Source organism: Xiphophorus couchianus, chromosome 13 (assembly GCF_001444195.1).
Source record: "Xiphophorus couchianus chromosome 13, X_couchianus-1.0, whole genome shotgun sequence".
Taxonomy (NCBI): domain Eukaryota; kingdom Metazoa; phylum Chordata; class Actinopteri; order Cyprinodontiformes; family Poeciliidae; genus Xiphophorus; species Xiphophorus couchianus.
The window spans coordinates 7,916,595-7,927,380 of NC_040240.1; the positions used below are offsets into that span (position 1 = coordinate 7,916,595).

Below are 10,786 nucleotides of genomic sequence, written 5' to 3' on the forward strand. Positions count from 1 at the left end.
TAAAAATTGACAATAAATTTCCTGAGATATTTTTTTTTTTTTACAAGATTGTCTCTCTTATTTTATTTTATTCAAAATGTCATGTAACATTTGCAGCTCTAAATGAGTTTTATTTCTGTCCTGAGAGCAAAATGGCCCGTTATGTTTGTAAAGGTTGCAGACCCCTGGCTTAAATATATCTAACTGGATGCCCTTTTAGAGTGTTACGGGAAGATTGTGTTAAATATATCTCTTTTTTGTAGGGGTGAGTGTGTGTGTGTGTGTGTGTGTGTGTGTGTGCGTGCGTGTGGGTGTGTGTGTGTGTGTGTGTGTGTTTGCAGAGTTGTGGTTTGAAATAATCATTTGCACTGAAATCCAGAAATGCATAAAAGAATAAGTAAATAAATTCAAGAGACAACAAACACAAGCACATGGCAGACAGGATAGACAAAAGATGTCAAAGAGTGAAGTTAGGTTTGTAATGCCAACACCAAAGACAAAGAAGTGATAGCAACATTGCTACCTTTTAAGTTCTTAAAGAGAAGATTTAAATTGAGATCTTGACAGGAAGTAGTTGGAAGTCAGAAGAAATGTCGTCTGATTGCAGCAGCTTGGAGACTTAACAAACCGGTACTCCATGACAGTATTTACAGGCCCTTTGACACAAGCTTAGCCTGCCTGTAATTTATCACGATGGCAAATGTCAGCTTGTAATCTGAAACGCAAAACATTTGGACAGAAAACTGCTCTAGTACCAACCAGCCTTGCTAGTCTGATATGCTCAGCCATGCATTAGCACATGGCTGCAAAATGACTCATTCTCTGGAAGCTTAGAGGGGAGTTTAGTTTGCACTCACCAGCTTTTAATTGAGGTAAATGTTTTAAACGAGTTGCACTGATTAACTATTGACGTTTAAAAGGTTCTCAGACGTTTTGTAAACACAGAAGACATATTTGTGGAGATTTAAGTTCCCCAAAAGAACTTTCAGATGAATTGATACGACTTGTGCGGCAATCACGCCTTCATTTAAGATACATTAATAGAGGTTCTGTCTGCTCAATGACTGTCATTAAGTGTGTTTTATTAGAAAGCAGAATACAAAATGATATTCTGGATGAAACATAAAACACATATATCTTGTTTTTATAAGTCCTGGAGTTGCACAGCAATTTGTTAACATGGGGTACACAACATATTCAAGAAGGATTACTTTTTTTTGTTGCATCTGCATTCTATAATAATACATATGACCTAATTTTTCAAGGCGTTGTTGTCAAGAACTCTGTAGTAACTTACAGAAATGTTTGCACCAGTGCACACTTTTCTGCAGGGCCTGTTTCACTCTGAAGGCAAAAAGAGTAACCTTGTCGCAAACCTCTGGTGTCAGGCCGTGATGAAGTGGGCACATCTAGTGTTTCATATTTTAGTAATACATTTTGTAACAATCTAGTCCCTCAGAAACGTGACTTTTTTTTGCACACATATGCCTACCTTTCACTCTGACAAGACTTTTGCAGAAAGCCTTCATAGTGAGACTGGACTAAACCAGCACTTTACTCCTCAGAATTTGTCCCTGGGAATTACAACCCTGCAGTGTTTATGACCCCGAAGCCTGTATAAAAACACTTTATTTTGATGGATGTCAATAAATTTCAAATAGGCCTCTTAAAAGTCAATCATCTTATTCGGCTAGTTCAGAGCCCACTACGCTTTTGAAAAGCGCTCTAATTAATTCACGATCAATTAAACTTTGAATTGGGAGTTGTTGAGGAAACTCTATAAAACTTTTCCCTTTTTTCCTTCCTTTTAAGATGATAAGCCAAGGTCTTGAATCATTTGATAAAAATCTGAATTTGGATGGAAAGTGTTGGCTTTAAAAGTCCCAAATTATTGGCTTTAAAAAAAAAAAGAGGTTCGGGCTTAAAAATGTTAGGAGTTACTTATAATTTTAATCTTTAATTAAGCAAAGATTATGCAGAGAATTGTACAGAATGGTAAAGAATATAATTTAAGAATAACCTAAAACCCTAATGAGACCTGATGAAACCTATGAAATGCAGCAATTCTTACCAGTGATCTTTAAAAGAGTCATGACACATTCCAGCTAACAAAATAACATCAGACTGGTTTAAGAATGCCTCAACTTTGCAGAGAAGATTTGTCCAGCCACCATCTTTTCCTAATCAGAAATCAAGTTGCAGATATTACTGATCTGGGCCCTTCAGTAAACAGTTTCTGCTTCCACGTCTACTTTTAGTGGGATGCACCATGAACAACCTGAAAGGAAGGAGCAACTTGTGAGCGTTTTGTTAAGGATAAACCCAGCCACCCGACGGCAGAAGCTCCTTTAAACTCAATTTAAACAGCTTCTGTCAGTAATCTCATATTTTTCGGACATGGAAAGTGTCGGAACACATATGGACAAGTAAATTAGGAGATTTTCAGTTTTGGTTTTTGCACTCGGTTCTTTTTTTTCTTCCCATTTTGATACAACTGAAACACCACTGTCATTACAGCTTACCAGACCCGATCTGTCTTTCCAATTCTCGCTACAGCCTACTACCGTTTGTAAAAAATGACACCAAGACTCTTAAAATTCTTATGCAATTAAAGTGTGAAGATCCACTTGAAGAAGAAAGTAGAAAGGGCTTTGCTTCCCGGGGCATCAAATTTAAGGTTTTACAGATAATTGCCTTTAATAAAATGATCAGCTAAGATATGACCACCATCAGTCATACTAAACTGAATTGTTTTAATATCAAAGAGACAAATGACCCCCTCACTGTGGTGTTTGGTTGTTTTAAGCATGCAGATTTTATTAAGAGTAAAAAATAATAATAATAATAAAATACACAACTGCAAGTATTTTTTTTTTTTCTAATTTGGGTATTAGCATTGACCTATCTTTAAACTATTAGATTTCAAATTTGCACTTCTTTGAACTTGAGAAATTATTTCGCTTCTAATTCTCAACACTGGAATAAGCACAGACAATAATGCTCGCATCTCCTTAACTCCATGCACACAACATATGGCAGCCCTTTACTCTTCACTCAAAATGTCAAACCCCCTTCTATAAAAATAGAAAAAGGTTTGTGCATGTTGCTGGACCTCCGCTGTATTAACATGGCTCGAAATTGCTTGGGGCCTGATTAGCCCTTTTAAACTTCAGTCTGACGATTTGGGCCTGCCACCTTTCATCTGTTAATGGATAGCATTTCATTTTGCATTTGAGCATCCTTTCTACAGCGACATGGTATGCACACACCCAGCAGCCCGGCTTAAGTACTCCTTTGATCTGCCTACAATAGAGGAGTAGCTTAGGGATAATAGTCAGATCACCTCTCCAGCCCCCTTCTCATCCGCTCCCTGTAATATCAATGGCAATAGTCAATGAGCAAAGCATCATATCCGGAGTAATGCTGGAGAAGGGCAGCTCTGAAACAGAAACCCTTTCCGGGGCAATGACTTTACCATTATTGCGTGTTAGCATTACTGGGTCTAATGTATGTGGCTCAACGCTGGGTGTAAACAAATAAGCATCCCAGAGATGTCGGGATTCAGTGTTGTAGGTCGGTTTATGCTTCGAGAGAATAGCTGATGCCTTTGTTCTGATAAGCAGCCAGACCGCAGAGATGGACCCGGCCCGGTTATTGTCAGTGGGAGACAACAGAGGAGTGTTGCCATTCAAGCCTGATTCCTTGGCAGTGATTGTATTCTGCAGAGATCAACTGTCTGCCAAGGCAGATTACACCAGGGAGGATAAAACTGTTGGAGTTTTAACAGTGTGTCTCCAAAAGGTGGTCTATCATGGATACTCACAGAGGAGGATATTTGTTACATATTTGTTTTATTGGTGCTTTTTTTTTTTTGAGTGGCAATGCAAAACGGAGCATAGAGCTCAGACACCCATCAAAATAATGAGTTACGACATTTGATTTCCCTTTGGGATAAAGTATTTTTAAATTTGAATTTCAATTGAAGAATAAACTTTTGTTTTTTTCATAGAGCTTCTAGCAACTTTAACTGCATTCCTTACGTAACAATCAAACGAGAACCGTTTTATGCGAATACACAAATGTTTCAACTAGGGTTCCTATGAAAAAGTATATTTTAGAAACACCAAAATTATGGGTTTTTTTTCAGATACTATTTGTTGTACCTTAATACAGATGAAGACATTTTGTGACAAAGTCTACCATATTCTATAGACAATATGATTTAGCATTTCAATCAACTTTTTTAGAGTGCCGGTTTACAACACATCATCTCAAGACACTTTGCAAAAACGAGAAAAACAATTCAATCATGCATTCAGTTTACCCTAAACCCAACAATGCCCTGACGATTACATTGGAAACTCTAGTGCAAGCAGCAATAGAAAAGTTTATTCCAAAGTGAATGTGCAGAAAAGACTGCAATGCAGAGAGTCCAGTCTGGGTTGAATTTTAGTGCATGCTGAACAGAATCTTCACACACTGAACAAAGTAGATCTTAAAGGTCTTACTGTTCTGGTTGATGGTGAAGATCAGAGAAGGACACAACTGTATCCACAAGGGTTCGGTTTGACTGAGAGGGGCAGTGAGCAATCCTGTTTATGAGCCACCCTGGATGGAGGTGAGCGTTGGACAGTGGACAGGCAAGCGAGGATTCGATGGAGGATCCAGGCGAACAGCTAGGTGTGGCATCAGAAACATATCTGGAGGTCGAGGAGTGGACCTTCAATAGGGCACTGGCTGCAAAAGAACAGAAATATAGAAGAGTTAAGTACCAGAAGCTATAAGCAAAATCTTAATGAATAGAGCAATTAGTTGACCGGTTACCAAAGAATGTAGGTTGACATTGTAGCAGAGAAATCACTCTTCAGAATAATGTACCCTTGATTGCAGCTGATGAGCACACGCCTGAGGCTTTACCTGCCAGTCACATCCTGAGGAAGAGGAAAGTAGGAAAAACAAACACTCACACAACCACCACCCATCGCACAACCCAGTGGACACAACAAACAATGCAGTGAAGTCCAGTTTATAAACCCATATAGCGACAGTAGAGAGGGAAACTCTTTCTTAACAGGAAGAATCTCCTGCAGAACCTGGCTCAGTGTGAACAGTCATCTGCCACAACCGACTGGAGGTTTGAGAATACAGAGCATATATAGGCCTACGCAAAAAAAAAAGAAAAACAGAAGCCCTCATCCAGGACTATTTTCTATGTTAGAGGAAATATAAGTTAATGGCAGTGTTAGCTCCTTCAGTGGCTTCATCTAGGAGAGAAACACATCTTAGCAGATCACTTCTGAGTGGGTCTTAAAGGGTGTAAAGTGAGAGAGAGCACATTCAGTTAGTTGCAGCAAAAGCTCAGCCAATAGCTTTGCCTAGAAGAGAGACACATAATGTTGGCCTCTGTGTTGTGATGGACAGGGAACCTGACCAGGGCCCACTTCCCAACTAATGAGTGCCGGCATAGGCTTCCAGCCTCCCATGAAGACAGCTTTTGCTGCAATTAAAGGTTCTGTTTTTTTTGCGGTACAACTCATCCAGCATTGCAGTGTTGAGTGTTCAAAGATTTTGGCTAAAGCAAAGGGAACTAAATGCACATGTGTAGCAAAAATTTCACTTTGTTAGATGCTCATTGTAACATTTATGACAAAATATTATCATACCTAATAATATGATTATGAAGCTCCTGATCTTCCTCTGTATTTTTAACACATTAGGTAATTTTAAAATTATTTAACACATTAATATAGTAACTGATGGTTGTATGATTGTGAGTGCATGCATAATTCAAGAGGTCAGAACTAATTTGCCTACATCTTACATCTTCAAAGGTGGGCGAGGACTGAAGAATTGTTGCTAATTAGGTAGCACACGTTGTGTATTTGTGTGTGTGGAGGCACGACACTTTTCCTCGCACATTGGCTTCCATGGCAAATCGGATCCGTGCTAAAGTGGAGGATATGCTCAGATGACTCACGGAGTGGGTTGAAGTCAAATTTATGTAAGGAAAAAAAAAAAGGTCAGGGCGAAAGAAACAACAAAGATCAAAATCAAGGAAATTGTCACACCTGTGTGATGGAGTGGTTTGGCACCAACTTGCTAATGAATGGAAAACTCAAAAGCAGCCAATTAGACACAGTGCTTGTTAAAGCTGCCATGTAACACTTGCTGTGTTGGGATGGATTGGCCTTTCATGGCAGTTTTGGGCCTACTGATATGGCTGCTGACAAGTGTGTTAAAAAATAGGGAAAAATGCTTCCGGCCAAAGTAGTCTGCTCTGTTTGCTGTGGCATTCTCATCATAGTGGGCAACGAAATGAGGGTCAGCTGGCTAAATGGCACCACCAAAAAAAACAAGCAAATAAAACACATCCGCTGGCTGCCTGCGGGGCTTCACAACAATATTCAAGCCCCTTCAACTTCATCACGTTTTGGGAACGTATAAAAAAAAACAAAAAACATACAGACTTAATGTGACAGACCAAAATAAAGATGTGTATAGTAAAGCGTGGAAGAAAAATTATACATCTTTTCCATTTTCTTTTTTTTCCCTTTTTTACAGTTTCAAGTGTGTGGAGGCATATTTGTACATGAACAATAAACTTTTTCATTTTTACATTTCTAACACACACAACATCCCCTACAGTCACCAAGAGTGTGACGTATGTAGACAGCGTCTGGTTTTTCAATGGAAAAAAAAAAAAGAGCAAATCGTCTATTTAGAAACAAACTTGGTCTTCAACAACAAAACTCAATGGCAGGTAACAGAGGCAACATTTTTGTCACTTAGTGTCAGATTTCTTCACAACAGGAAAATGTGACTGTTGCTGTGGTAGAGGGGGAAGGTGTTTAAAAACCGAGATTTTTGGCCAGGTCAGTGGTTAGACTGTTCCTTTTGGGGTTCTTCAGGTAGCATTTTCCAACAAGACAAACTGTATTAACAGCTCATTGATGAACTGGAAAAGAGAAGAGACACAAATATTAACCTACAGAAGTCTGAAAACGCACCTTTGTTGTAATGCATTATATAAAAGAACTTCAGTGTTGTAAATGGTTGTTTCCTCTGCAGCGTGTTGCTAGCCTGGTGGAGCTCTGCCTCCTGGTTCTCCTCACTGACTAAAGTGATGCAACACAAGGGGAATGTGTTTTTTTGAAGCTTCTTTGTTGAGCCTCAGACATGATGAATATTGTCACCAAACTGGCCTTTCTGCTTGTCAAGTCTACAAGAGGTCCAGCTCTACTACTCACTGGTAGGATGTGAAATGCAGACATGGACTCTTCACCATTTCTCAATTTTCTTGTCTTTGCTGTTGTTACGTCATTATCATATTCATAGTAGACTGTTTATTAAAGTTTTTTTTTTTTTTCATTTAAATCAAAGAGAGCGTATTCTGTAAAACGGAGCTTTACATCATCTTATAATGTTATTCCTCCAGCAAAAGCATAGCTGGAGTTTTGCTTTGATTCTTTCATAGAAGTTTGAGGAACCCTTGAATCTCTGGTGGCAGCCATTCAGTGGTGCCTAAACGCAACCCCCTGCCGAGCAACAGTAGCAATTAGCAAACACCCGGTGGAACTGCACGTCTGCTCAGCTAATCATGCAAACTACACTACGGTACTTCTTAGTCTAACACACCTAAGAAAGGTTGTAAACAGCAGTATGAGAAGCATTGCTGTCAAGACATGCTATTGAAGGCGGACTATTGAAAAAATAAAAGCTTCTTAAAGGGACACAGACCCAATTCCAAAGTGTTAGTCAAATTTATGTTAAGTCATGTTTGACATATATAGCGTATTTATATCAACTGAAGGGAACATAGCTACTTTACTGTGCTATAAAATGGAAATATGTGTCTGAAAATTACATAATACTGCCCCTTTAAATTTACAATTAGATTTTATAAAACAGTAGTAGCTATAGCAACCCCTCCTCCCCCCCAATGCTGCCACCACTTTGCATGGTGCAAAGAAAGATCAATTCTGGCATCATGTAAAATGTGGTTTTTATATTTTTGCAGTGTCTGCGATGGTTTTTTTTATTGCTGCTTACCAGTAAAAAAAAAAAAAAAAAAAAAGGACCGGATTTTTACAGCATGGAGAGATCAACCCCCATGAGGTGTTGATCTCTCCAGACCCTCCAGAGCTACAATACTTCCTTTAGGCGCTTCTGTGATTAATGCTCAGTTCAGGGTTCAGGTGGACGGCCATGTTTTGTGTGCAGTTGTGGTGCGATATTCCCATGTTCAACTAATGGATTCAGCAGTGCTGTGAGAGACGATTTTGTGTTATAACTTAACCCATAATTACTTTGTGTTGGTTAATCACACATGGCAAGGCAACTTTATTTATATAGCACCTTTCAGCCAAAGACAATTCAAAGTGCTTGTACAAGAAAATTAAAAACAACATTTAAAAAATCAAGCAGATTAAAAATAGACAAAATAAACATTAACATTTTGAATATAGTGAATGAATAGAATTTTAAAAAATTAAGAATAGGCAATGTCAAATAAGAAGGTTTTTAACCTTGTTTTAAATAAACTCAAGGTAGGGACAGTCTTACAATGAGCAGGAAGCTTATTCCAGAGTGTTGGAGCATAAAAACTAAAAGCTGATTCACCATGTTTAGTTCTGACTCTGGGAATAGTTAGTAGGTTTGATTCTGATGATTTTAAAGGTCTGAGTGGTATATATGGTTGAAGAAGATCAGAAATCTAGTCTGGGTTTCTATTATGAAGTGCTTTGTAAACTATTAAGGAGATTTTAAATTCTATTCTTTGAGCAACAGGCAGCCTGTGCAGGGATCTTAGTTCTGGACTGATATGCTGATCTCTTTTTGTTTTAGTTAGGACTCTTGCAGCAGAATTCTGGAGAAGCTGGAGCTGTCGTATTGCTTTTTTTTTTGATGATACAGTAAAAATGCAATTGTCGTAATCGAGTCTACTAAAAACAAAGGCATGAACTAATTTTTCAGAATCTTGTGGGGACATGAGTCGTCTAATTTTAGCAATATTTTTTAGATGGTAGTATGACATGAACAATTGTGGTTGCAAAATTGCATTTCAAGGCCCACGACTACCTTTGCAAAAAACTGTGTGTGCTGCTTCATTTTATTTTTCTCTTTTGCTAGCTTCATGAGAAAGGGAATCGAGGGAATAGGGGAGTCTAGATTAAAACAGTGATGCACTGCCGGGCTGCAAATCCTCCCCACCCCCAAAAAAGGGGGATAGAGGGAGGTGGGGGGTGGTGGCTGACGGTGAAGATGAAAGCAGGGCCGATAAGCAAACAGGTGCATAAAGACGGTGAGAAGGAGTTCAAAAATAGAATATTGTAGAGCTAAGCCAGCAGGGATGAATAATGGAGAGGGAAGGAAAATGCAAACGTATAGTAAGGAGGGGAGGAGTGGTGTGATTCCACATGGGAGGATGACACATGTCTTCTTCTCCTTGGAGAGTAAAAGTAGAATTGGGGGAGGGGCTGATTGACTGGCACCATCTTCGCCTGTCATTCAACATCTACTCATCCTCATCAAAGCTGGCCGGGCGCCCTGCGATGAAGCCAAGGGCAGAAAACGAGCAAGGCACATTAAGATTCATCAATCTGAAGCTGTTCCCTTCCAAACAAGCTCACCACATAAAAAGGTTTTTCTTCCTTTCTCTCTCTCTCTACAGATATCAGTAAAGCCTCACCTTTTATTTCCCCATTATTCTGGCAAGCCATCTAAGAGTCGTGTCAACTGTTTCTGGTTGAAAACAAGCAGCGTTAAAGTCAACGTCATCTCTTTGAAGGAGTATTAAAGAAAATAATAAAAAAATAAATAAATAAAAAAAAAGGCAAACATAATTTGCTGTCAGCCGCTGCTGCTGCAGTCAGAAAAATATTTTCCTCCCATCGGTCTCTGCTCTCTGAGTCAGGTAGGTTGAGTCACAGAGAAGTCAAACATGCTCCTTTTCTCGCCCCCCCCCACCTCCCCTCTTTCACTCTCTCACTGTGCTTGTTTTACCAACACCAATATGTGGTTATTAATTACTGCGTGGCCTCAGCTGCTGAGTCCAAACATCCTGAATACAGTGGCAGAGTGACTCACCAGACTGGAGCTGTCCGAGGAGGCTGCCAGCGACGAAATACATCACACACATCAACACTGCGGCCCACCGCTGGCGCCTGAGAAGACGGTGTCTTAGCACTGCACCCTGCTGTTCAGCGCGGGTACTGCAACACTACCAAGCTAGATCTTCAGCACCATCTGGTGGCGAGGGAAGAGAATGCATTTATTCGAAATTTAATTTTGTGTTGCTATGTAGCGAAGAATTTAAGCGTCGCCCACAACTAGTAAATTATGTCAGAGAATGAGCCGTACACTGATTTTGATTGAGAGGAGGAACATTTTCCTTCGTGAATATTACTGCAGCATCTTGTATTCATACTGGCATTCTTTGAATAATTGTGCCTCCCCAAACAACCTGCTCCTAAGTGGCTATAATTACACATCATTTAGGGAGAGCTTGGGTCATTCAAACGTTTAGATGTTTTTGTCTTGAAATCAGTTGCTATGGTTTTATGTTATCTAGCAATCTGCTATTATTTGAAAGAAATCCAAAGCATGAATTAGACTGATGCAAAATAGCTTCATAAAAATACACATTACAATTTTTTTCTCTCACTGCTTGACATTAAATCTAACAAAAATGTTCCTGTTTTAAGTCAGCTAGAATTACCACAGCTTTTTCTAGATGGTCAATAACAGAATATTAAGAATATATGTATTTCATTGAGCTCTCTGGACAGCTCTTTTAATAAAGTGAAGG

The 10,786-nt window shown here is 39.2% G+C and overlaps 1 long non-coding RNA gene across 1 annotated transcript; it reads right to left on the reverse strand.

Moving 5' to 3' along the window:
* Window positions 1-3,912: 3,912 nt before the first annotated feature.
* On the reverse strand, window positions 3,913-10,211 carry LOC114155543 (uncharacterized). The gene is made up of 3 exons (XR_003597772.1): window positions 10,066-10,211; window positions 4,804-6,934; window positions 3,913-4,716 (listed from the first exon to the last, which is right to left on the reverse strand). It is a non-coding gene; the product is annotated as an uncharacterized LOC114155543 (long non-coding RNA).
* Between the last annotated feature and the right edge of the window lie 575 nt (window positions 10,212-10,786).